Source organism: Schistocerca serialis, chromosome 4, assembly GCF_023864345.2.
Source record: "Schistocerca serialis cubense isolate TAMUIC-IGC-003099 chromosome 4, iqSchSeri2.2, whole genome shotgun sequence".
In the NCBI taxonomy this organism is placed as follows: domain Eukaryota; kingdom Metazoa; phylum Arthropoda; class Insecta; order Orthoptera; family Acrididae; genus Schistocerca; species Schistocerca serialis.
Genome location: NC_064641.1, coordinates 525,106,827 through 525,134,188, shown reverse-complemented (window position 1 = coordinate 525,134,188; position 27,362 = coordinate 525,106,827). Strand labels below are relative to the sequence as shown.

The following is a 27,362-nucleotide window of genomic DNA, read 5'->3' as shown; positions in this document are numbered from 1 at the left end:
TGACAATTATGCAAACTGATGATTCCAGTTCTGGTAAAGGTTGCTTTGTCGGTAAAGAGACGAATGACATGAATCCCATAATTGCGATGGTCTGGTGCAAAAACCTTCGACAAAACCCTTCCCATAGAGGGAAATTCACTGCTGATAACCCTTACACACTTTGCAGGTAACAGAGATAGTAGTGATTGTCATGCAGGAAACACATAATCTCATTCTGGCTTACATCATGTTGGCGGGCCACTTTCCTGGGACTTGTCTCAGTATTCTGTAGCACTCGATCCTCCAAATCTGATGTACGTACAGTCCGCCGCCTCCACCGACGTTCGTCTGTCTGAAAGGTCACATGATCTCACAGTCTCCCAAAAAGGGCTTGAAATGTTTTGTGATGCGGTTGGTGCGTGTGAGGGTACTTGTTTTGCTGTAGCTGTGCTGCCTCTCTACAGTTTTCATGTGCTTGGCCGTACACAACCACCATTTGGGCTTGTTGCCGATACGAATACCAGACCGTTCTTTTGCTTACATAACGTTGTATCAATCACACAGCTGCAACGCACAAGGAACGCACGGCACTTTGTGAGAGGAACTTTCATTCTCCAGCGATATCTAAGCAACGACGCATTTCCGGATACATGTTCATAAGACCTTTTTCCCTCCAGTTACAGTCAGGAATCTGTCCATGCAGTTTGTGGTTTTTCAGCCTAAATATGCAGACTGAAGCGAAAAGCTGCTCAAAGGCTGTGATTCGAACCACGGTGTCCTGCTCGACGGACAGATGTGCTAAACACTACTCCACCCTGGCTGGTGCTTTAATCAGATGAAACTGTTTGATACTCCTGGGTTTCAGGAGTATGTGCTGTGGTGCTATTCCAATATATTTGGAGAGCCTGTACAAAGGTGCTTGAGTTTAGGGGGAATAGCAGTCGGGTACAGCTTGAATGGGAATTTGCATTGAGCTAGGGTAGTCGACGCATTAATGCAAAGCCACTGTGCCACAGTAACTTAGTGGTTAGCTAGTGAGCAGGCGAGCCAGGTTCGAACCCTGCCATTGGTACAAATTTTCGTTCGCCGCTTCAGTTTACACATATACATTCCTGAAATGAATTGGCCTGGCCACAGTCACGAGTTAAATCATACCCACTAATCTTGCAAGAAAACCTGTTTCGGAATACTACCAAAGACGTTTCGGACTTCTGGAATTACTTGCAAGAAAGGCGTACCAAAATTATTCGCTGCCAAAAGTATTAGCAGTTCTCTTCATATTAATTAAGCAGTGCTTTCCGCTACCCTCCGTGGAGCTGGGAACTCCCTGGTAGGAGACGACGGCCGTCCACGAACTGACTCCGCCCAAGGAGAACCACGCTCTGGGGAAGTGATACATCTTTCAATGAAAATATACATGATAGGTCCAGCGTTGGATGCACTGTGCAGCAGAAATCGCTTAGAGCCGCAGCCTTCTCACCTCTCCCCACCCTCCCACCCCCAAATTGGGAGACTTTCATTGATTATTTCTTATTCTTTGCTTTTCAACGTCGACTTATTTAGCTCTTCACGTTTGAAATAAAAGGAAATATTCTTTCTCTGTATTTGCAATACGTTTTACTTTTCCTTCGTTCTCAGAGTCAGTCCCAGCAGTGCAGAGAACACCATGGCTAGACCTCCAGATCCGACCCCGCCCTTTCTGGCCCCATAACCTACAGCAAGTGTAAAAAAAGGAAATGTTCAGACCTCTATGTCCAACATCAGTGCCTTCTCTCGTTTCGGCTCTTGAGAAAGAATGGGCTGCCATTCCTCCACAAATATTCTGACACCTGAAAGAAAGCGTCCTCAGTAGAGCTGACTGTGTACATATTAGTGTCCAGTAACAGGTGTCTTGTCATCCAGATTCAGGTCTTCTGTGGTTTTCCTAAAGATAAAAACTTGGGTATTTCCTTTGATAGGTGCACCGTCAATATCCTTCCTCACCGTTTCCTTGTACGAGTTTTTGCAGCATCTCTCATGCACGTGTGTATAAGTAAGTTTGTTATTAAACGCGCTAGCCGATCGATGATTCATCTTGTGTACCGAGAGAGAGCGAGTCTTATTCCTTACCCCCTTACCCCTCACCAGCTTGCTGGAGGCTGCGTGTGAATTAAGCAAAGGTGGAAACTCCTCGCCGATTCTTTGAAAAATTGAACTCCCATGCCGTAGAAAACAGTAATGTTTTAAGAAAGGCAAGTTTTCCACGCATCGCAATGCTTATCACGTCATGGCTCCTGACGTATGTGTCGCACAATGATATTATTTTTTAGGTAAATTTTGTGGTATGTACCTATGCTGTCTGCAAAATGTGTTCCCAATATACTTGTTAGTAACTATGAAAAATGTTATATGATGAATATTACTTTAAAACTCTTCAGGTTTATTTAGGTCAAGAATTTGGAACCTTCCACTTCCTGAATCCACATTCATCACCTTAAAGTAGATATGTGATGACTTACGCCAGCGTTAAACATTGCTGTTATGCTATTCCTGCTGTCAGCGACATATAATGGATTATTACAAGTGGCTGAACGGATGAACAGGTGCACACTTTGGCACAGATGTTGATCCCTGACAACCGTACGATGCTTAACAGCGGCACTGGGCCAATACACACAGATCCGCAAGGCTATGGTTTGAAGAAGATAAATAGAAGTTTCAACACCTTCACTAGACACCGCACGCACTCAAATTAAACTTCACGAGACTGTTATGCAGGTTTTTAAGAACTACGTGAGTCAGTGTTTTTGACGTCCACAGACATTGCAAGAAAGCAATAATTCGCTTCTAGGGAACGGTACAGTTTTCAATTCCAGAATTTACATGGATAAATCCGATGACGAACAACAAATGCAAGTCAAGTGGAATATCATTTAAATGTTTCTATTTTTTACCATTTTCTCTATCGTTGTGATACGTATAAAGTTGGAATTCTTTCGATGGCTTATAATTAGGTCATGAAACGTCTTTCTTTTATATTTAAGAAAATAAAAATTTCCTCATTCTTTTTTCTACTTTATGTCACGTATAATCACACATAATGCCGCTACAAACTAGATCCTATATTTTTCGTACATAACACTAAAAAAAAAAAAAAAATTCGTAGTAGGTATTAAAGTCCATGGAGAAGAAAAAAAAACTTTGAGGTTCGCCGATGACATTGTAATTCTGTCAGAGACACCAAAGGACTTGGAAGAGCAGTTCAACGGAATGGACAGTGTCTTGAAAGGTGGATATAAGATGAACATCAACAAAAGCAAAACGAGGATAATGGAATGTAGTCGAATTAAATCGTGTGATGCTAAGGGATTTAGATTAGGAAATGAGACACTTAAAGTAGTAAAGGAGTTTTGCTATTTGGGGAGCAAAACAACTGATGATGGTCGAAGTACAGAGGATATAAAATGTAGACTGGCAATGGCAAGGAAAGCGTTTCTGAAGAAGAGAAATTTGTTAACATCGAGTATAGATTTAAGTGTCACGAAGTCGTTTCTGAAAGAATTTGTATGGAGTGTAGCCATGTATGGAAGTGAAACATGGACGATAAAGAGTTTGGACAAGAAGAGAATAGAAGCTTTCGAAATGTGTTGCTACAGAAGAATGCTGAAGATTAGATGGGTAGATCACATAACGGACCACCATCAACAGCGCCATCTGCATTCCGTCATTGCACGAAACACTGCAGAGTAGTTTGGCTGAACAGCAGATTCAAGAAACACTTCTTGGCAAAGTCACTGCGGCAATTGTTCATCTCCGGTAGCTAAGTGATGCCGGCACAGTAGCTCAGCGTGTTCGGCCAGAGAGATGGTTGGCCTCTGTAATACAAAAACTGAGTGAAAGGATCAACAACGAACTGGGACGGATGTCAAGTGACGTCCTCAAAGACCAATCAGAACAATCAAAAAAAAAAAAAAAAAAAAGAGTAGTCAGTGCAACAGAATGGCAATCCTAAGGGCCCTGGTTCGATTCCCGGGACGGTCGGAGATTTTATCCGCTTAGGGACTGGGTGTTGTGTTTTCCCAATCATCATCATTTCATCCTCATCGACGCGCAAGTCACCTAAGTGGTGTCAAATCGAAAGACTTGCACCCGGCAAACGGTCTATCCGATGCGAAGCCCTAGTCACATTACATTTACATTTTATTGGGGCAATTTATGAATCGTATATGTTGCACTGTTTCTTGTTACAGGGTGATTCACTAAAAGTATTCACTTACTTCTGGAACCGTTGAAGGTATCGTAACTCTCTTTCCACCCAGATGAAATGCAAGCAGTTCCTCACTAAACAATTTGTAGTCTCTTGTGATAGCTATATTAATCACAGAGGCATCAGTATCAACTCGGTTTTTCTGTCTGGAAATATGTTCATTTCTTCTACTACTATAGTAAACAAAATGGCTCTGAGCACTATGGGACTTAACTTCTGAGGTCATCAGTCCCCTAGAATTTAGAAATACTTAAACCTACCTAACCTAAAGACCTCACACACATCCAAGTCCGAGGCAGAATTCGAATCTGCGACCGTAGCGGTCGCGCGGTTCCAGACTGTAGCGCCTAGAACTGCTCGGCCACTCCGGTCACCTGTAGTAAACATCTAAGACGTAAATTCAATAGCAATTGATTCTATGAAACACGATAAGTAGGTGTATAAATATTACAGCATTTAGAACTTACGAATCAGGCATTTTTAACATCGAATCCATTGCTGACTTTCGGGGAAGTTAGGGAGGTCATGCCCAACTAACGAATTGCGCCACATCTGATAGGGAGCAAACAGCGTAGCACCATCGCGACCACGATAAAAAGAGCACAGGGGAAAAGTAGCTTCCTATTCCGTCGATTTAATTCCGATGTATCGTGAGCTAGTTACCTTGAAAAAATGACTTTCACAAACTAAGCTACATATTCAGTTTTTTTACGGGCAATGTAAAAGGAATGTGAACATAAAAGTTGAGTTGTAGGCTCAAAAGTAGCCTGAAGGGATCGGCAAAAAAATTTGATATTTAAAGGACGCTGGAATGCACTGTAGAGGTTAGAGGTTAAGCTTACAACGAGATGCGTGAACAGTTTTTCGGCAGCTGCAACTGATAATCCACATGTTCCGTATACAAAAACTGCGTGTCACTATAGAATATGCCAGTCCAGCGTAATTCGCATTTTGCACACAAACAGCTTCCACCCGGATCGTGTATAGCTTTACCAGCCGATTAACAAAGATTTTTGCGAAATACTTATGGAATTCTGTCATTCGATTCTGATGCGATATCGGGACAATGGGCTCTTTCTCCAAAATATTCTCTTTACCGATAAAGAAACCAATAAATATTATGGAAAGGTAATTGTAAAAAATGTGTATTATTGGATAGCAGAGATACTGCATTGACTGAGGCAAGTTAGACATAAGAGGCAGTCGAGTCTGAATAATTTTAGGATTATTAAGAACAGCCTTACTCGTCATTAGGCCAACGACCTTGCCGCAGTGGTAACACCAGTTCCCGGCAGATCACTGAAGACAAGCGCTGTCGGGCTAGGCTAGTACTTGGATGGGTGACCATCCGGTCTGCCTAGCTTTGTTGGCAAGGGGATGCACTCAGCCCTTGTGAGGCAAACTGAGTAGCTACTTGATTGAGGGGTAGCGGGTCCGGGCTCATAAATTGACATGCGGCCGGGAGAGAGGTATGCTGACCACATGCCCCACCATATCCGCATCCAGTGACGCCTGTGGTTGAGGATGACACGGCGGCAGGTCGGTACCGTTGGGCCTTCATGGCCTGTTCGGGAGGAGAGAGTTACTCGTCCTTACTTCAATGAAGAAACCTGCATACGTTAGAGATATGTACGATTACTTACCAAAGTACTTCTGGCTGGTTCTCCAAGAGAAAATGTTTTTTCCATTGCCTACGTACAGCTAATGCAAGTGCTATCATCATCATGGGTGCTTGGCATTTGGCGAGGAAAGCGTTCACAAAGCTCTTTCTTGCTCAGTGGCTAGGGCATGATGTTATCAGTTGGCCTGCACATTCAACTGACTTGGCGACACTAAACGTATTTTTCCCTCGAGTAAGCAAACAGTTGAAGTCCATGCGCAAGTTCTGCAGACCCAAGAGATTGAAAAGAATCGCGGCGTTGCGTTGTTGCAGCATGTGTAACGATATCTAAGCATTCTGTTCAGAATACTCAGTCCTGGTACCAACAACTGCCTATCTGAATTGTAGAAGAAAGTGTACATTTTATGACATCAGTTATTTTGTATGGAAGTGTTTATGATCAATTTCGTTTGACATTTCCTTTTCGTTGCTGCTGCTACTGCCGTTACTTGGCGCTTTAAGCAAGTGTCTTGAAATTAAACTCATGTTAATTTTTTTCATGCAAAGTTGATATCTACCTATATTCACACCCCATTTTCCTATTTCACAAATACGTTCACTTTTTGTCTTTTACCTTTCTTTAGACGGTCTGAGAAGAACAAGAGCACAAATATGGCCGTAGTTAGCTGGTGAACGATCTACAGATGTCACACCTTTTACTTTTCCACCGGTATTTTAGTCGAACCAAGTGCGCTTATTTTCAGTTTTAAACTAAATTTCTCTCAGTTATTACGAATTTGAAATTCCTCAGCCACGTCAAGCTGGAGTGCCCCATCAGTTGGATGCTGCAGTTTCGCATTAAAAAACACGAACTTCAGCATAAGGCAGCTATCGGTTTGATGATAAAAATACATAAATGTCAAATTTTTAGTATTACACTTTCTATCAAAGTAAGTACCTGGTTTTGGAGAGTGAAACTCGGCTGAATTTGTCCCACTGATATCTACAATATTAGCAACAGATATTGCTATAGTTCAATGTGAAAAAAAAAACGAAGTTGATGCCGATGCCCCGTATTTAGCGTATGGTAAGTGTATCTATGATAAGCGACCACTTACTTTTTTTTTTTTTTTTTTGCTCTACGTGTCAGTAATTTTTCATCTGTGTTATGCTCTCCACTTACGTCCGACGGCGTGTTCAAATGTAATGTCTCCGAATTTTTTATGTGAAAACTCATAAAGCTTTTAATTAAAACAAACGTTATTAACATTCTACTTCCTTATTCTTCGTAATTTCTGAACATAGTCATGGTGGCCGCGAACACATTTCTCTCAAAGAGAGACCAGCTGGTTGGTAATGTCACCGCAGAATGTTTGATTTCGTTGACGGAGCAACAACCTCGGTCAACTCTGCTTGTACCGCTTCAGCACTATCGAAGAAAATTTCTCGAATGTGTTCTTTAAGTTTTGGAAACAGATAAACGTCGGATGGGGCCAAGTAGGGACTGTATGGAAGGATGATCGATTACAGTCATCCCAAATCATCGGATTGTTGCAGATGTCACAGCGCTCTTGTGAGGCCTGGCATTGTCATGCTGAAGGAGAGGGTGCTCCATGTGTGAAAGAACTCTTCGTATTCGAAACTCGATTACACCACACTGCTTCCTACGTACCAACATAGTTACATTACACGCCGCCATGTTACAAGCCACAATTCGTTGTCTTCTAACGACAGATGGCTGCAAACATATTTACTTGAAGAATAAATGTGTAGACTTTGAAAAGATTTTCACACAAAAATTTAGGAGGCACTGCTTTTCAGCACTGCCTCGTAGCAATCCGAGAATCTCTGTTAGCAGCTGTTTCTGCTATGTGAATTTACATCTCCAAGTATGATTTTCAACTTGCAGAAGAGTTAGTAAACGCGAGGCAATAGATCGCAGATGTAACTCTGCAGCTTTCACACATCGCAGAGAAAGTGCAAATAATACTCTGTCTCCTTTCTTTGGTTCTTCATATAATACGGAAGATTCGTACGTACAATACTGATGTTTCACCTTGTAATTACCATACCCTTTGTAAGCCGAAGACTTGCGGACACATTGCACCTCCAGTGACCTCACGGTGAAGATGTAACTTCTTAACTTCAAGAAGTCAACAAAATATTACACTACTGGCCATTAAAATTGCTACACCAAGAAGAAATGCAGATTATAAACGGGTATTCATTGGACAAATATATTATACTAGAACTGATAAGTGATTACATTTTCACGCAATTTGGGTGCATAGATCCTGAAAAATCACTACCCAGAACAACCACCTCTGGCCGTAATAACGGCCTTGATACGCCTGGGCATTGAGTCAGAGCTTGGATGGCGTGCACAGGTACAGCTGCCCATGCAGCTTCAACACGATACCACCGTTCATCAAGAGTAGTGACTGGCATGTTGTTACGAGCCAGTTGCTTGGCCACCATTGACCAGACGTTTTCAGTTGGTGAGAGATCTGGAGAATGTGCTGGCCAGGGCAGCAGTCGAACATTTTCTCTATCCAGAAAGGCCCGTACAGGACCTGCAACATGCGGTCGTGCATTAACCTGCTGAAATGTAGGATTTCGCAGAAATCGAATGAAGTTTAGAGCCACGGGTCGTAACACATCTGAAATGTAACGTCCACTGTTCAAAGTGCCGTCAATGCGAACAAGAGGTGACCGAGACATGTAACCAATGGCACCCCATACCATCACGCCGAGTGATACGCCAGTATGGCGATGACGAATACACGCTTCCAATGTGCGTTCACCGCGATGTCGCCAAACACGGATGCGACCATCATGATGCTGTAAACAGAACCTGGATTCATCGGGAAAAATTAAGTTTTGCCATTCGTGCACCCAGATGCGTCGTTGAGTACACCATCGCAGGCGCTCCTGTCTGTGATGCAACGTCAAGGGTATCCGCAGCCATGGTCTCCGAGCTCATAGACCATGCTGCTGCAAACGTTGTCGAATTGTTCGTGCAGATGGTTGTTGTCTTGCAGACGTCCCCATCTGTTGACTCAGGGATCGAGACGTGGCTGCACGATCCGTTACAGCCATCCGGATAAGATGCCTGTCATCTCGACTGCTAGTGAAACGAGGCCGTTGGGATCCAGCACGGCGTTCCGTATTATCCTCCTGAACCCACCGATTCCATACTCTGCTAACAGTCATTGGATCTCGACCAACGCGAGCAGCAAAGTCGCGATACGATAAACCGCAATCGCGATTGGCTAACAATCCGACCTTTGTCAAAGTCGGAAACGTGATGGTACGCATTTCTCTTCCTTACATAAGGCATCACAACAACATTTCACCAGGCAACGCCGGTCAACTGCTGTTTGTGTATGAGAAATCGTTTGGAAAATTTCCTAATGTCGGCAGGTCGTAGGTGTCGCCACCGGCGCCAACCTTGTGTGATTGCTCTGAAAAGCTAATCATTTGCATATCACAGCATCTTCTTCATGTCGGTTAAATATCGTGTCTGTAGCACGTCATCTTCGTGGTGTAGCAATGGTAAAAATGGCTCTGAGCACTGTGCGTCTTAACTTCTGAGGTCATCAGTCGCCTAGAACTTAGAACTAATTAAACCTAACTAACCTAAGGACATCACACACATCCATGCCCGAGGCAGGATCCGAACCTGCGGCCGTAGCGGTCGTTCGGCTCCAGACTGTAGCGCCTAGAACTGCACGGTGGTGTAGCAATTTTACTGGCCGGTAGTGTACATTTCACGCCGCCATGCTACAAGCCACAATTCGGTGTCTTCTAACGACAAACTGCGAAGATATATACTTGAAGATTAAAGGTGTAGACTTTCAAAATATTTAAGAATTTTCACACAAAAATTTAGGAGGCACTGCTTTTCAGCACTCCCTCGTAGCAATCCAATGAATCTCTGTTAGCAGCTGTTCTTGCCATGCGAATCTACATCTCCAAGTATGGTTTTTAACTCGCAGAAGAGTTAGTAAACGGGAGGCAATAGACCGCTGATGTAACTCTGCTGCTTTCACACATCGCAGAGAAAGTGAAAATAATACTCTGTCTACTTTCTTTGGCTCTTCATATTATAAGGAAGATTCATACGTACAATGCTGATGTTCATCTTGTAATTACCATACCCTTTGTTAGCCGAAGACTTGCGGACACGTTGCACTTCCAGTGATTTCGTATGTAAATTCTTAACTTCAAGATCTCAACAAAGTATTACCATTTCTACACACTCTCAAACTCAAATATGTCGAGTAATGTAATAAAGGAATGATTCTGCATCGAATTATGATGCAATGCATTGAATAACTAAACTTGTTGTAAATGTTGTGAAATTTGTAAATGGGAACAAACTTTTGGAATCCTCTCCACGTTTCGTTGTCTCAGAACTCTGTTTAACACACTATATCTGCATGTTTATATAGTCTTTCCTAGCCTGTAAAACCACAGCTCTGCAAAATATCCGTTATTAGTTTTGCTCCACATGCAGTGTGTCATAATATTACTGAATCTCACGACACCATACAATGATGAGCCAAAACATTGTGACAACTTCCTTAATAGCTTCTCTCTCCATCTTTGGAACGAAATACATCACTCATTCTGCATATCGGAGATCCTACAGTTTTTTGGGAACTTTGTGAAGGTATGTGGCATTAGACGTCTAAGCACAGGTCTTGTTATTCGCGTACATAACGAGCCACTCATTGGCGTGTCCGATGATAACGACCCTAGTGGGTTCCATAGGATTTACATCAGATAAATTTGGTCGCCGAGACTTCAGCATGAGTTCACTATAATGTCCCTCAGACCACTGTAGTACGGTTCTGGCTCCGAAATACGGACAATTATACTGTAGAAATATGACATCGCCGTCGGGGAAGACATCTACGATGAAGGGATGCAGGTGGTTCGCAGCTGTCAACATGTCTTCGATTACTAACACAGATCACATGTACGTACAGGAGAATGTCTCATAGCACAATTCTGCTCCCGCCAGCCTGTGTTCGTTGCACGCTGCACATTTCTAGCCACCGTTCACCTCGATGAAGGCGTTTGTGAAGACAACCATCGACCCACTGTAGCAAAAATGTGATTCAGCCGAATCTCCGACACGTTCGCACTGATCTACGGTCGAATCCCGATGTTCCCGTGGCCACTGTAATCGTAATTCAAGATGTCGTTGCGTCAAATTGTGAACACGTAGGGGTGGTCTGCTGCGGAGCTCCATGTCCAACAATGTACGATGAACGGTGTGCACCAGCATTGCGCTCTTTCAGCAGATCACCATGTATCCTACTTTACAGAACAGACAAAGCTCTGAACCATACGTTCTGTAAAGATCGTGGACATCCAACCATTTCGCGCCTAGTGGTAGTTTCACATTCTTCTACCACATCCTGTAGATTCTCACAATATCACGTGAACATTCGACCAACTTCGCCGTTTTCGAAGTACTCGTTCACAGGCTCAGCGTGACAATAATACGTCGTTTGTCCAAGTCGTTTATCTGAATGGATTTTCCCATTAGCATCCCATATCCTGCAGGGCGATCCCCCATCAGGGTCTGCTCCGCTTATCTATGTTTGCTACCGCGTCACATGACCGCAACGCCACCAGGCGGAATCCAGCGACGCAGTGGACAATGGCCATAATGCTTTGGGTTAGCAGTGTAGGCGTACCCATTGAAACACTCTACATTGCTATTTGTTTTACGTTCTTTTGTGAATTAGTTTTCCGTTCAAACGTTAGTGTTTCTAAAGTACTGCTGGCTTCCCGTGTTTCACGAAAGGAAGGAAAACAGAGCTTTGTCTGTTCTGGTATCGAGAGGGCGTTCATATCAACGAATTTTTTTTTCCTACGGTATAGACGCTCTGAGAATCTACAAAAGTTAAGTGTCGTCTGTTTACGCGGCAGTAAAGATTCGTCAGGGTATATAGGGTGTTTCAAAAATGACCGGTATATTTGAAACGGCAATAAAAACTAAACGAGCAGCGATAGAAATACACCGTTTGTTGCAATATGCTTGGGACAACAGTACATTTTCAGGCGGAAAAACTTTCGAAATTACAGTAGTTACAATTTTCAACAACAGATGGCGCTGCAAGTGATGTGAAAGATATAGAAGACAACGCAGTCTGTGGGTGCGCCATTCTGTACGTCGTCTTTCTGCTGTAAGCGTGTGCTGTTCACAACGTGCAAGTGTGCTGTGGACAACATGGTTTATTCCTTAGAACAGAGGATTTTTCTGGTGTTGGAATTCCACCGCCTAGAACACAGTGTTGTTGCAACAAGACGAAGTTTTCAACGGAGGTTTAATGTAACCAAAGGACCGAAAAGCGATACAATAAAGGATCTGTTTGAAAAATTTCAACGGACTGGGAACGTGACGGATGAACGTGCTGGAAAGGTAGGGCGACCGCGTACGGCAACCACAGAGGGCAACGCGCAGCTAGTGCAGCAGGTGATCCAACAGCGGCCTCGGGTTTCCGTTCGCCGTGTTGCAGCTGCGGTCCAAATGATGCCAACGTCCACGTATCGTCTCATGCGCCAGAGTTTACACCTCTATCCATACAAAATTCAAACGCGGCAACCCCTCAGCGCCGCTACCATTGCTGCACGAGAGACATTCGCTAACGATATAGTGCACAGGATTGATGACGGCGATATGCATGTGGGCAGCATTTGGTTTACTGACGAAGCTTATTTTTACCTGGACGGCTTCGTCAATAAACAGAACTGGCGCATATGGGGAACCGAAAAGCCCCATGTTGCAGACCCATCGTCCCTGCATCCTCAAAAAGTACTGGTCTGGGCCGCCATTTCTTCCAAAGGAATCATTGGCCCATTTTTCAGATCCGAAACGATTACTGCATCACGCTATCTGGACATTCTTCATGAATTTGTGGCGGTACAAACTGCCTTAGACGACACAGCAAACACCTCGTGGTTTATGCAAGATGGTGCCCGGCCACATCGCACGGCCGATGTCTTTAATTTCCTGAATGAATATTTCGATGATCGTGTGATTGCTTTGGGCTATCCGAAACATACAGCAGGCGGCGTGGATTGGCCTCCCTATTCGCCAGACATGAACCCCTGTGACTTCTTTCTGTGGGGACACTTGAAAGACCAGGTGTACCGCCAGAATCCAGAAACAATTGAACAGCTGAAGCAGTACATCTCATCTGCATGTGAAGCCATTCCGCCAGACACGTTGTCAAAGGTTTCGGGTAATTTCATTCAGAGACTACGCCATATTATTGCTACGCATGGTGGATATGTGGAAAATATTGTACTTTAGAGTTTTCCAGACCGCAGCGCCATCTGTTGTTGACAATTGTAACTACTGTAATTTCGAAAGCTTGTCTGCCTGAAAATGTACTGTTGTCCCAAGCATATTGCAACAAACGGTGTATTTCTATCGCTGCTCGTTTAGTTTGTATTGCCGTTTCAAATATACCGGTCATTTTTGAAACACCCTGTATATATATATATAGTCGTGCCGCGTATGTTTCGTCCTAATATGTAAACAGCGATACTGTATCGTTATAAAATTTGAATTGTAAGCCGGAAATAGATATTCGTCCAGAAATATGTTAGAGCTTTTGAGTCAACAGTCACAAAATGGACAACTGAATTCAAACTGCCAGCAAAGGTGGCCGAGCGGTTCTAGGCGTTACAGCCTGGAACCGCGCGACCGCTACTTTCGCAGGTTCGAATCCTGCCTCGGGCATGGGTGTGTGTGATGTCCTTAGGTTAGTTGGGTGTAAGTAGTTCTAAGTTCTAGGGGACTGATGATCTCAGCAGATAAGTCCCATAGTGCTCAGAACCATTTTTTTGAATTCAAACTCGATGGAGCTACTCTTGAAGGTCGTCACGAAGTACGTCTTAAAAGTAAAACAACCAGAGTGCAAACATCGAGAATGTGTAGAATATGGTATAGCGCAATCGGTAATTTAAGTCACACCAAACACTTATTAATAAACTACGAGAAAGATTTATGTAAGATGCATACCGCATTTGTTGAATGAGGTTCACAGTCTATTCGAAAACTGTTTCCGAGCCGTTTCTGGATGGTTATGAAAGGAATCCAAATGATTCTGTGAGGCGATTTGCTACTGTGGTTGAGATGTGGGAGACAAGGGTCCACTAGTTCACGCCAGAAATGAAACAGCACCGAAAGTGCTGGGTTATTTGCAGCCTTTGGGGCTGCACCAAAAAAGGCGAGGTCGGTTTCATCTGCGATAGGGTTATGGGTAGTGTTTTCTAGTGTCTGTGTAAGAAGAAATAACTTACGTGTGTGTAAATAACTGCCTTGGCATAGTACAGTGTTCGATGGTTAGGAAGCGTATATTCCCTCGTTTATGTGATACTATTTTGTAGTTTCTAGGAATTTTTCTTTATCTACTATATTTTTTATTAGTTTGATTAACAAACACTAGCAACAATAGCCACCCACATACTTACACATTACAGGACGCTATAGAGTAAACTGTCAAAGTACTCCCCCTGTTAAATGAAGGTTACAAAATGGATTTGATGGAAGAACTGTTGATATATTCACATCAAACAAAAAAGAAGACAAAATTTTAAATGAAAGGAGGAAAATGAATCAGTGGAAACAGTGATACATAGAAATGAGTCCCTTCGTAAATATATTAAACCAAATAACCCACATCATTAAGACAAGTATCCTCTGTATGAGAGGATAATTGATCATGCTAGAGGGTCTATCTATCGCGCTACCTCTGCTAACGATAGTTAAAAATATCTTTTTAACTGTTCCGTTTTTGTGTCTGCTACTTTCATCGTGTGATGTGCACAGCAAATTGTGTGTGATATTTAATATGTGTAAATATATGCACCACAAGTAGTTAATCATTGCAAATTCGTCATTAACTCTTTGTAAATATCAATTAATGCTCAAAAAAATTGGGCACCGTTTTAGAAATTACAGTTCAACAGAACAAAGCATCACCTCACACTTTGAAAACATCACGAATAAATGGCCAAGTACACGAAAAATGCACTTGAAAATAGAAATAATTTTCCCAAATGCGTCATGAAAATTATAAATGAAATAAAATTGTGACCGATAGCAGAAAAATTTATTTTACAAACAAACGAATTGTTTTTACCGTTGCAGGCTCTCACGACTCATTCCTATTGAATGATGTCAAATTAAAGAGATTGTATTTTCTAACACCTCCTACGTCTTACTTAATTTTTCTGGGTTGGTTCTATTTTCGTGACTGATCAACGTGTTTGCTTTAATTACTGTTATATTGTATTTGGATAATTCAAAGAATTTGTATTTGGTTTCAAAGACTATTTCAATTAGATAACTAACCATGTCTTGTGAGATTGCGAATACAACCCTCAGAGTGGCTGTATTTTTAAAGATTCTTTTGTTTACCTTACTTTTCAACAAAATGTAATTTCCAAAATTCAGTGTATTCTCATCTGCCAAGTTTGTTTCATGATGGCTGAAGTTTTTTTTTTTTTTAAAAAAAAAGAGTTTCTCCTAGTTTATAGCACTTTTCTGGCTTTAGGAGTGAGTTTATGTTAATTGAGCCAAAGAAATTTTTGATTTTGGGTTGAACTGGCTAGAGGACTGATTTCCTGTGATTTGGAATATATGTCTCACGTCAGCCTAATCTCCCTAGACTCTGATATACCAGTTGCGCCACTGACGGTGGAGAATTTTTTACGTCCTGAGGTCGTTTTGTGTCTACTGTTACGCTCACCTGTTGTACATGGAATTGTAGGGTTGACATCGTAAAAGCATACGCAGTAGATAATAAGTAGGTGATAGTTCCAGAATTTTAAGTTATCGCCGCACCACTGGCGAACAGACACTGACCACACGGCCACTTGATCCAAGTCAGATGCAAAGTGGATTTTGTTAAATGAGATGACTCTTCTGATAGTTACACGGCACCGAGAGCCATTGTCTCTGTCTTCATCACCGTTATGGTCTTCGCTCTCACCCCGCCAACTGGGCCTGATTTTTTAACGAGGTAGTTTCTGCTCTCCCTCTCTCCCTTTCTACTCACTTGTGCACTGAGCCCCTGAGCTAGAGACCAATAATGCCGAGCTAAATGCGTGTAATGTATATAAAAAAATGTAAATGTTACTTTGTTCAGAATCATGTAACTCCGAAAGTTCTTGACCGATTGCCTTGAAATTCTGACATTTTGAATTCTAATACAGACGTGTTTTTAGGTACCTAATTCTTTAATATAAGATGTATAATACATGCATATGCAATTTTTAGACTTTTTGTAACAACGTTTCCCTATTATTGAATTAATATATATTTGTGTACTATATATATTTAGAAAATAGGTTAATTAAAACATGCGCTATTTGCAGTGCAACATTGTATCAAAATTTCAAAGCAATCGGTCAAAAGCTTTCGGTGAATTGCGATTATGAACATCTACGCTTTCTATGTACTTACAAATTAATATAGATGTCCGTTTCTTCAAAATCTCAAATCTCCGAAAGTTCTTCATGAATTGCTTTGAAAATTTGACACAACGCAGCATTCGAACACTCAAGTGTTTTTATATACCTACTAGAGCGCTATCTGGTATATATTAAATATATATGTACATTGTTACCAAAAATCTCTGGACGTACGTTTCTGATTTACTTCAAGTTTTTACACGTTACTGTAATAAAGTTTTAGACACATACAAAATACATACATTTTAATACATATAAAATACACGATAGCGAAACATTGTTAGCAAAAACAGAAAATTTGTATTTATGGGTCATTGGTTTATGATTAGAATACTACTACGGAATCGGAATTTACAATGACAATAAACAACGCTCAAAGTCAGAAAGAGGGGGAAGAGAAGCTAGAGAGTGATATGGGAGGTAATGACTCAGAAAACTGGAAGGAAGAGATGAACAGAGAGAGGACGGCAGGAGAAGATGTAGAAAGAGGGAGGGAGGAGAAGATGGACAGAGGAAGGGAGCAGGAGGTGACGGTCTGAGAGATGGAGAGAGAGAGAGGAAGGGGGAGAAGGTGTAGAGAGAGAAAGGAAGGAGGAGGGAATGGACAAAGAAAGGGGAAGGGGGAGATAGGCAGAGACAGGGGAGAGACGGAAATTAGGACGAACATATCCAGTTCTCATACATATCACAACCGTGTGCTTTCTCGTTTCTTTCTTTCTCATTTAAGCAGACTGAGCCGCAGCAAAGCATAGCCTGGTACATCTAGTTATTAATAAAATAATATTATTCAGATGCCAGACAAATACTGTCCCACAATGCGCAAGCAGTTGTAGTTATAGTGGCGATAAGCGCTACACGACGGTAATATGGTTCTCAACGGATACCCATAACAATTCCGAGGAAGGGTTAAATACTTTCCAAGCGATCCGTGGTCTATGCGAAGCATTTTGAGGAAGAGGACATAATAACAATTGATACTTTTAAAGATTTGCAAGGAAATCAACAGAGGTACCCACGACCTCGACCAACATTACGTGTGAATCTAAGAATTTTCCCCATTCTACCACATTATTTAAATAATCCAACTAAATCTGAGGCTGAGAAAAATCCGACTGAAAGAAGACTGAAGCGAGAGAATCTCCGTAAGAGAAATAAAAAATGGCTTCCAGAAAAAGTGATTAAAATCTTTCTAGAGATGTGTGAAATTGTAGGTAGGACTTTAGGAAATGACAAGTGGTATCATATTGTAATAAAACATTCATTATGTTTCTACAGGTCATCAGTGGAAGAAAATCCTAAAATTAAGTGTAGTGTAAAACTGACAATTATGTACTTCTAGCTTCTTTACACATTTCTGCTAAAATTAAGTCAAGTAAACTTGTATCCAAGTAATGTCAAACATTATTTTAATTTATGTGATTCTAGTTTTCACATGTTGGTTTTTCTGATTAAGGAACGACGATAATAAAACAGTACAAAGTGAAGAACATACCAATTTTAAACAACTTCATCTTATCACAAAGCTTTAAATCTGTTTTACAAGGGAAATTTTATTTCACAATGAGAATTTTTTTCCCGCGTTCCTTAAATTTTTGAACCTTCTCTTTGCGTAAGTCCTTCTGAATACGGAGGCACAAGGAACTAATCTACCAAAATAGCTCATCGTAAGTATGTTGTTTATGAAACCAGATATCACCTTTTACATTTGTTGGCGTGGATAAATTAGTTTTTAACGTGTTATATACGTGTACACTGTGCATTTTGCCCTTACCCTTACAACTGCTCAATGTATTATTTTTGTTTATCAAATGTTCGTCATACGTTAAAATTCCATTATTGGTCGTTTAAATGGGAATAATGTTACAGATTCGTTCTTGTACACAGGTTTAAATTGCAGCATTTGGCATGGGCAGCATGTGCAGATTACACGTCCTGCTATAAACTTGACTTCCGCAGAACGTTCCATTTCCGTGTTTCATAATTTTCGTACTTGTTTAAATTCCATTTCTGACTATTTAAATAGGAAGATAGTCGTGGCGGTCCGCATCAGAACTGGCAGAGAAGTTGAGGCAAAATAAAAGCGTCTCGATGTCAGGCCGTGACATTTATACTTGTAATCTTACTCTTCATCTCTCAAAGACAACTTTGTATCATTTCCTTTAACCCCTCAATGCCGAATGTCGCGATTTCGCATCATACAATGCGACGCCAATAAATGGAAGGTTAACTATTCTTCAGCGCCAGTGCCGCGAGATGCAGATTCTACACGAAGCTATAAACACTTCTGACATGTGCTGCCATCTCCTCAGTGTTCTAGAGTGACATGAGTTTTGACCTTTTTTTTCCTGCAGAATTTTATCGCGTACTAAGGGGCCAAATTCTGATACTGAAGTTGCTATACAAGGAAACTGAATCTCACCCCACAGTCAGATTTGCAGTGATGACTTGTTTTGTTTGTGTTACAGGCCCCCAAGATGGCGCCGTGGCCCGGGAGGTAGCGTCTACTTCCCTCGGGGCCTCGGACATCCCCTAGCGGGCAACCGCAAGGTAAGCACACCTACGCGCACCGCTTTCAGCAATAAACATCTGCCCTCCTTTGAGGCAATGACGAACCTACGTTACTGCGTTATTTCGAGACGACGTTTACTCAGGAGAGACCGCCTGAAACGAAAATAGAATCAACTTCACGTGTGTCTACGTAAGCCTAGTTGGCCCCCGGTTACCACTTCCTACACATACCAGTGTAGTCACGTAACGAAACCCGACTTGGAATCTGCGTTGTAACGTAAGATACCTGGCACGACAATGCAGGCCGTTTGACTATCATACTGTTTGACTATCATAGACACAACGAAAGCGGCAAGCAAAGGACAACGAAACAAATAAATAATCTTGATAAACATAGGTCGGGAAACATGCCCTGATACGCCTTCTGCCTCTAATGACCTCATTGTCGACGGGACGTACATCTAGTCTCACGACGTATGTTGAACAAATGCAGTCCCATCAATGTTACAACACTGTTAATATATAGGGCTACGTTTATTTAGAATCACTGCAAGTGATAAATTGCTGTTGTTTGCTTTAATCATCATTCCTAAGTGCTACTAAACAGCGTTTCAACAATAAGTGTCTCGGCCATGCCTCGACAATGTCATAGGACCCAGGTCCCTTTGTTTTTCTTTCGTGTGTATTTAAAACCTGTGGTGCATACCATCGCTGTTGATATGGGTGACAGTCTCCGAGAACGCGTTGTGCGTGGTTGTCAATAAATTTGAAAAATGCCTGGGAGTTTTTAACGGGCACAGACATCGGTGAAGAGACATGCTAAAATCTGCCGTCACATGAACGGCGGCCATGTCGAGCACCTGCTGTAATGTGTTTGTCTTGTAGTACATACATCTACTTTCGATTCTTGGAGACTCTGCTGTAAGGAGTTGTACGCAGTCGGAATACGTTGTCTTGGGGAAACCATTTGATTATTAGGATTATCTGCTTGTTTCATTGTCATCCATCATTCCGTTTTGTTTGTACATATAATAGACACCATTATGGCGCTTTATTTTTGTACAAGGTCCTCTATCACTTACAAGTATATGACTGTTTAAGTCAACAACTAATTTTGATAGTATTACCATCATCTGCAGGAACATAGTTATGTCACAGCTTACGAGCCATGGTATATGAGAGCAATGGCTCACCATAGGTAGACATTGGCACTCGGTTACGTTAGACCAGATGCTGATGATGCTGTCGAGACTAGGAACTGAATAAAATAAAATAATTTACTGGTTACGGGAATTCATATCTTACTGTTTCAGAATATATCGCAGCATCTCATCAGTTTCCAGACTGATTAGATAATATCCATATATAATGTTCAAGTCCGACCTAACCATATCTGATGTCCCTTTATTAAAAAAATGCTAATTTATAAGCTGCGACATGCGATTATTCATTCACAATACAAATATATTTTATTGGCATATTACCTTTGCTCCAAACTAATTACACAGGCTTTAGGCCATTGGTGTTAGGACATCATTTCGAGACGTCGTTTACTCAGGAGAGACTGCCTGAAACGAAAATAGAATCGACTTCGCGTGTGTCTACGTAAGCCGTGCTGTCCTCCGGCTACCACTTCCTACACGTACCAATGTAGTCACGCAACGATACCTGACTTGGAATTTGCGTTGTGACGTAAGAAACTTGGCACGATAAAAGCAGGCTGTTTGACTATCTTACTTTTTGACTGCCACAGGCACAAACGAAAGAGGCAAGCAACAAGGAAACAAATAATCTTAATTAACATAGGACGGGAAACAAATGCCCTGATACACCTTATGCCTCTAATAATCTCGTTGTCGACGGGACGTTAATCTAATCTCATGACGTATGTTGAACAAGCGCAGTCCCACCAATATTATAACTCTGATAACGTATATGGCTACGTTTATTCTGAAACTCTGCAAGTGAGGTGTAAATTACAACGTGATGAATGCAGTTGTTTGCTTTCATCATCATTCCTAAGTACGACTAAATGGTTTAAGTGTTACTTAAGAGTTTGGAAATTGTGATGATTTGCTGATTCTTTTGCAGTGGCTCAAAACATAGGGGGAAACAGGAAGGGCCTATGCTGCAATAAATAAGCAAGGCAAAAATCGTTGGACAGGACAACGCGAGAAGGACTGTTCTTCCTTTGCCTGAATTGGTTCATCATTTATCAACGATACATAGTGTATTTCTTGTAATGTAAACTTAGACACATCTTGTGTGCTGAAAATGATCAAAATTATGAACGGCATCCATTTTTTAAGAGCTTGGAATTATAAACGACATATAATGTTCTACATCTTTCCATAGCCTTTATATCTTCTATATCATTCCTGTCTTCTCGAGAGAAACTTATCTCGACGGTAGTAGTTCTCTAAATTTTGATTTCGGTTCTGAAGATTTTTGTAACTCCGCAAATACAGGAATAATATAAGGACAATATGACAGATAAGCTTCTAAATACACACATCAAAAAAGTTTTGCATCATGCCGGTTCTCAGAACTCCTGAAGACAGACGTTGACTGTGGATATTGTATCACAGACACAGTCCCTTTGACTGTTCAGAGATGTCACTAAACCCGCCCAAAGATATAAACACCCATGCATGAGCAGCGCCTATTAGACAGAGGGAGTACGACAGCCGATCAGTTCTAGTCATTCCCCCAGGAAGGAGGTACACGGCTCGTGTTGTCTGTAGTTCAACCATGCTTAGACGGTCAATAACGAGGTTCGACCGCTTCCGCCTTGTTACTTTGTTATAGGTTCAAAATGGTTGAAATGGCTCTGAGCACTATGGGACTTAACATCTGAGGTTATCAGTCCCCTAGAACTTAGAACCACTTAAACCTAACTAACCTAAGGACATCACACACATCCATGCCCGAGGCAGGATTCGAACCTGCGACCGTAGCAGTCTCGCGGTTCCGGACTGAAACGCCTAGAACCGCACGGCCACCGCGTCCGGCACTTGGTTCTAGGAAGGGCACTTAATGAGGGAAGTAGAGGGCGGGAAACAAATGCCCTGCACATCTCAGAGGTGTTTATAGCTTGTAGTGAACCAAAGCTATGAAGCATACACAGAGAGACGAACTGTCGATGATATGCCTCGCTCCTGCCGCCCAAGGGCTACTACTACAGTGGCTGACCGCTACCTACGGATTATGGCTCGAAGGAACCCTGACAGCAACTCCACTATGTTTACTATGTTGGATAATGCTTTTCGTGCAGCCACAGGACGTCGCGTTACGACTCAAACGATGGGCAACAAGCTGCATGATGCGCAACTTCACTCCCGACGTCCATGGCAAGCTCCATCTTTGCCACAACGACACCACGCAGCGTGATGTAGATGGGCCCAACAACATGCCGAATGGACCGCTCGCGAGTGACATCACCTTCTCTTCTCCGAGGAGTGTCGCATATGCCTTCAACCAGACAATCGTTGGTGACGTGTTTGGAGGCAACCTAGTCAGGCTGAACGCCTTAGACACACTGTCCAACGGGTGCAGCAAGGTGGAGGCTCCCTGATGTTTTGGAGTGGCATTATGTGGGGCCGACATACGCCGCTGTTGGTTATGGGAGGCGCCGTAACGGATGTACGACACGTGAATGCCACCCCCGATCGATAGTGCAACCATATCGGCAGCGTATTGGAGAGGCATTCGTCTTCATGGACTACAATTCGCGCCCCCATCGTGCACATCTTGTGAATGAATTCATTCAGGATGAGGACATCGCTCGACTAGAGTGGCCAGTATGTTCTCCAGACATGAACCCTATCGAACATGCTTGTGATAGACTGAAAAGGGCTGTTTGTGGACGAAGTGACCCAGCGAGCACTCTGAGGGATCGACGACGAATTGCCGTTGAGGAGTGGGACAATCTGGACCAACAGTGCCTTGATGAACTTGTGGACAGTATATCACGACGAACACAGGCATGCATCAGTGCAAGAGGACTTGCTAGCGAGTATCAGAAGTATCGGTGTGTACAGCAATCTGGACCACCACCTCTGAAGTTCTAGCTGTATGGTGGTACAACATGCAATGTTTGACTTTTATGAGCAATAAAAAGGGTGGAAATGATGTTTATGTTGATCTCCCTTCCAATTTTCTGTACAGGTTCCGGAACTCCCGGAACCGAGGTGATGTAAAACTGTTTTGATGTGTGTAGAAATGCGCGCTCCCTTTTTCGCACGTAAGTTAATATTCTTCGTAAACTGCAGATTAATCACTTTTTCGTTTCATTCGACCATTCATTACGGACAATTACATTTACTTATTTAAAAACGATGTAAATATATCATTTTTAGGGTTCTAAGAATCAAGTACGCCAACTTACACACATGAAACACTAATAATTACTACGTGTAAACACATCCTTAATTCATTTTTCTTTTTACCTCTTACATTGAAGCCATTATTAAGTACGTATCTCACAACTGCAATATCGTCGGCAGATGATGTTTCCTCTGTTGATGTTAATAAGGCAAATGATGTTATTTTAAGATGTAAGTTCATAAATCAATTTGACGTCCTTGGAACATATTCTTATAGTTACGTGATCGAATATTTTTCTGACAAATCTGTGGACGCACCCCAGTCTGGCGATCTCGTTGTCATATGCCTCAATTGTTTTCATCACTTTTCGTTTCTTTACTGAAAATGGTCGTCCGCATGAGCCAAAAGGCCATTACAATTTCGTACATATGCCATAACTGGTGGGAAAATCATGTGATAACTAACATTTACCAGTTGCATAAATGATTATTAACATTTAACAGTGTAATTTACACTGGCATATAAAGACCCATCTCTTTTTAACGTGTTACCAAACCTCGAAAAGTACTTGGCTGACTTACTTCAATTTTTTACGCAATACTTAATAAATATTCGTAAGGACATAAGCTATATATTTTCTCTTTGTCCAGGTTTTCTTTAGAGTAACGTGAAGTTAATCTGTCATTTCGAGATTCCCATAGAAAGACAAAATGTTGTTAGCAAAAGTTTTTGACCGATTTATTTCAATTTTTGCGTGATACTTTAATACACGTTCAGACCTCAGGTGGAAAAGTGATTCAGCTGCCTCTACCAACGTCGTTTTATGCCACCCGCAACATTAAATCTGACCTTCAAAAACCACGTGGAAGATGTTCATGTTCTTTCCCTCGCTGCCCGTAAACTATTAGTACTACACAAAAAATTAACGATACAATTCCGTTGTAGGATATGATTCGAGTTATTCGAGAACGACGTACAAAAATGACCCCGCACTCTTGCCTCGCCAGTCAGGATTTCTAGTATGTAATGTAAAGTAAATTGTTTAACTTACGGTCCCAAGTTGCTGAATCAGAGTACTGAACTAAACACTTTAATTGGTCCTCCCTTTGAGAACTGATACAACTAAGAATATATTCAGAGGTGATTAGGCTTCAGCACGTTTTTCTCATACGTGAGTAAAGTATATGGGCTGCTACCAGCCATTGTAGTTACCGTGTTGTCTCTTGGGACCTTCGTGAACAACCATCTCCTTCCACGTCACACTCACAGAGAGAAGGGAGGCAGATGGTTTGACAGCGGTGTTTGTAGTACCGTCCGGTATTAAAACTGACATGAGCTACGGTGATCCAAAATTTTGTATTTACGTTTTCTTCGCTACCCAGTATTTCATTGTTGTCTTCGACGCGGAACGAGGCAGTGATTTTGCTTTGGATCGAAAATACGGTATACAGTAGATTATTTCTGTTATTTGTGTAACGATATTTTGTAAACTTAGTGTTTATTTTTTTTTTTTTTTTGCCTTATCCCTGTCTTACGGGGTCGGCATATTATTCTGGATTTGGCATTGTTAGTGGCCAATCCTTGCCTCCCCCCCCCCCTTTCCCACTCTAGGACATAATCTGTGTACCCCAACTGTCGTCTGTCCGCGTTAAGTGCTGTTCCATTTGAAAGTGTGAGAATATTTTCGAGATGATTGCAAATCATATAACTGTGAGGGACGTGGTATCAACCCGGTATTCACGTAGTCGGATGTGAGAAAACGCCTAAAAACCGCATCCAGCCTGGCCGACACACCGTGCCCCGTCGTTAATACGCCGAGCGGATTTGATCTGAGGCTGACGGGTCTCCCCGAATCCAGGAAGTGACGTGCTGTCCATGACTTAGGCATATTTTCTGAATGCTCTTGTCAAATAGCTAGGGTCGGGAATTTGTTGAGTTTCCCTTGTATACAGCAAAGCTGTTTGTGATTTGCCTTTGATGTCAGTTGACTTACTTAATTCGGTTTTCAATTAGTGATTGTTTGTTAGCATTCAGTAAACTAAAGAAATTCTAATGGGTTTTATAAAGTGAAAAATAATTCAGTGTAGGAAATAATTTCCGTCTAAGAAATGAAACAAATGCGTTTCATAATCATAAAAATTAATGGTTAAACCTTCAGCTGTCCTATTATTTTGCACAATTCGTTACTAGTTTCGGTCAATGACCGTTATCAAGCTTAGCTGGCAGAAACAGCAGGAAAATTATACTATAATTTGAACACAAGTAATTTGCTCTTTTGAGGCCACCATAGTACGTAAAAAAATTTCACAATAATAACTGTGTGCAATGCCGAAAAATTGTGAAAATTTTTTTACGAACTATAGTGGGCTCAAAAGAGAAAATTACTTTTGTTCAAATTATGGTATAACTTTCCTGCCATTCATGCCAGCTGAGCTTGATAATGGTCAATGACCGAAACTGGTAGCAAGTTGTGCAAAATAATGGACAGCTGAAGGTTTCACCATGAATTTTAACAAATGTTTGGTGGCTGAATATCCCCATCTGTTAACATACATACGTTTCAGAACCAACTGAACGTACATCTGAAAACCATACCAATGTATCGAGAAGAAATTTGGAAGTCATACTACAGTTAACAAACCATTGAGTACTGGCGGTTGATGGACTGAAAAATACTGAGTGTATAATGAGTGCCTCTTGTGCAAGTGCCACATATGGAAAAGCTATATACTAACAAATGGTGACTAAAGCTGGCCTATAATAGATATGCACTCAACGAAAACAAGGTAAACGATGGAAGGTTACAATTAGTCGATCTGAAGACATGCCCTAACATTATTTGCTGTTTGTAACGACATTAAAATTGTTGTTTTCATGTTGTTTCATGTTTGCCTGGAGTTCAGTGATGGTATCAAGGAAAGAATAGAAGCTATTAATAGGCTTAAGTTTGATTCTTGTGCAATCAGCGCCCATCCTGAAGGTGTTAGATGCTTCTTGCATTATAAATTTTCAGTGATCAGGAATTTTTATTCAGGATCCAGTCAAGGAAACCAGATAAAGAGGAGAGATGTGATAGATACAGAAAAGAAGGAGGAAGAAAAGTGCAGCTCTGCTTAATTTTAGAGGTATTTTAAAAAGCATTTCAGATCTTGTTTCTTGATTTCATGTTACGTTGACTTTCAAGTACATGTAGAAAATTTCCTACTACGCCCTTAGACTTACCTATAAATTTCATGTATCAGTAAATTTAAATGTATCACCAAACTATAAACGGTTATTCCACGCCAAACGGTTGAGTAGTCTTAAGTCGAAAGGGCAGCTAGTCGTAGAAAAACACGTCATGTCAACAAAAAACACAACTTCCAATTGCTGAAAGAAATTCTACGGCGCAGTTTTACAGAAGAAAATATATCAGAAACTCCACACATAAAAACAATGACACTACCATCGTTAACACAAGAGCAAGACAGATCTCGTAGATGATTTTTCCGTTGACCTTCCCTAATGGATGTGAGAGGCACGTGCAAAAAATCGGCAGCTGTCGGTTCCTGGGACAATATAGCGCGGCGAAGTTTCACGCGTGATGAAACAAGTTAGCAGAGTGGTAAGACGATGGATCCTTGCTGCGGGGTAACATGTTTCGCATTTCTGCCAAGTAGCGTGTCTTAACTTCGCTTAGATGACACTGTAACAATCGTATATCAAACAAAGGATGAAAATGATATAGGCTAAAACAGAAAATAAAATGAAGAGGAGGGTTGAGTTTATAGCCAGTGCACAGCTGTTTGATTTCGAGAGACGTGCAAATAACGTCGCTTGATTTTGTCGGGGATTACAAACAGTGAAGTTTCTAGCTTTCGGTATGGTAAAATCTTCATTGACAGGTTGTAACGTGACATATTTAGCCATTCTGTTTCGTCAATACATGCAATAAAGTCTTATTTTCGTCCTTGCAGAAGACAATAAGAGAGTTCACAAACAACTTTACACAAAGGCGCGTATGCGGATGTCGTTTACCATTCCGAAAACAGTAACATAATTACAGGGAGAGAGCTTAATTATCTTCATATGGATCACGCTGAGATTCATTTAAGCTCATTTGGAATAATAATGCTAACGTTCGTAGTTCATGGTGTTCATCTCCAGAAAAAATGTGATACGTGAGTTTCTTGGCATGAAAATATTCCCCTTCGTTATAGA

At 41.6% G+C, this 27,362-nt stretch overlaps 1 protein-coding gene across 3 annotated transcripts in view; it reads left to right on the top strand.

The window, feature by feature from the left end:
• Positions 1-27,362, top strand: part of LOC126475246 (RING finger protein nhl-1) — a 288,062-nt gene that overhangs the window by 33,266 nt on the left and 227,434 nt on the right. For all 3 annotated transcript variants that reach the window (XM_050102942.1, XM_050102941.1, XM_050102939.1), the window contains exon 2: positions 18,794-18,875. The gene's annotated coding sequence lies outside the window, so the exon portion shown is untranslated. The remainder of the gene's footprint in view (positions 1-18,793; positions 18,876-27,362) is intronic.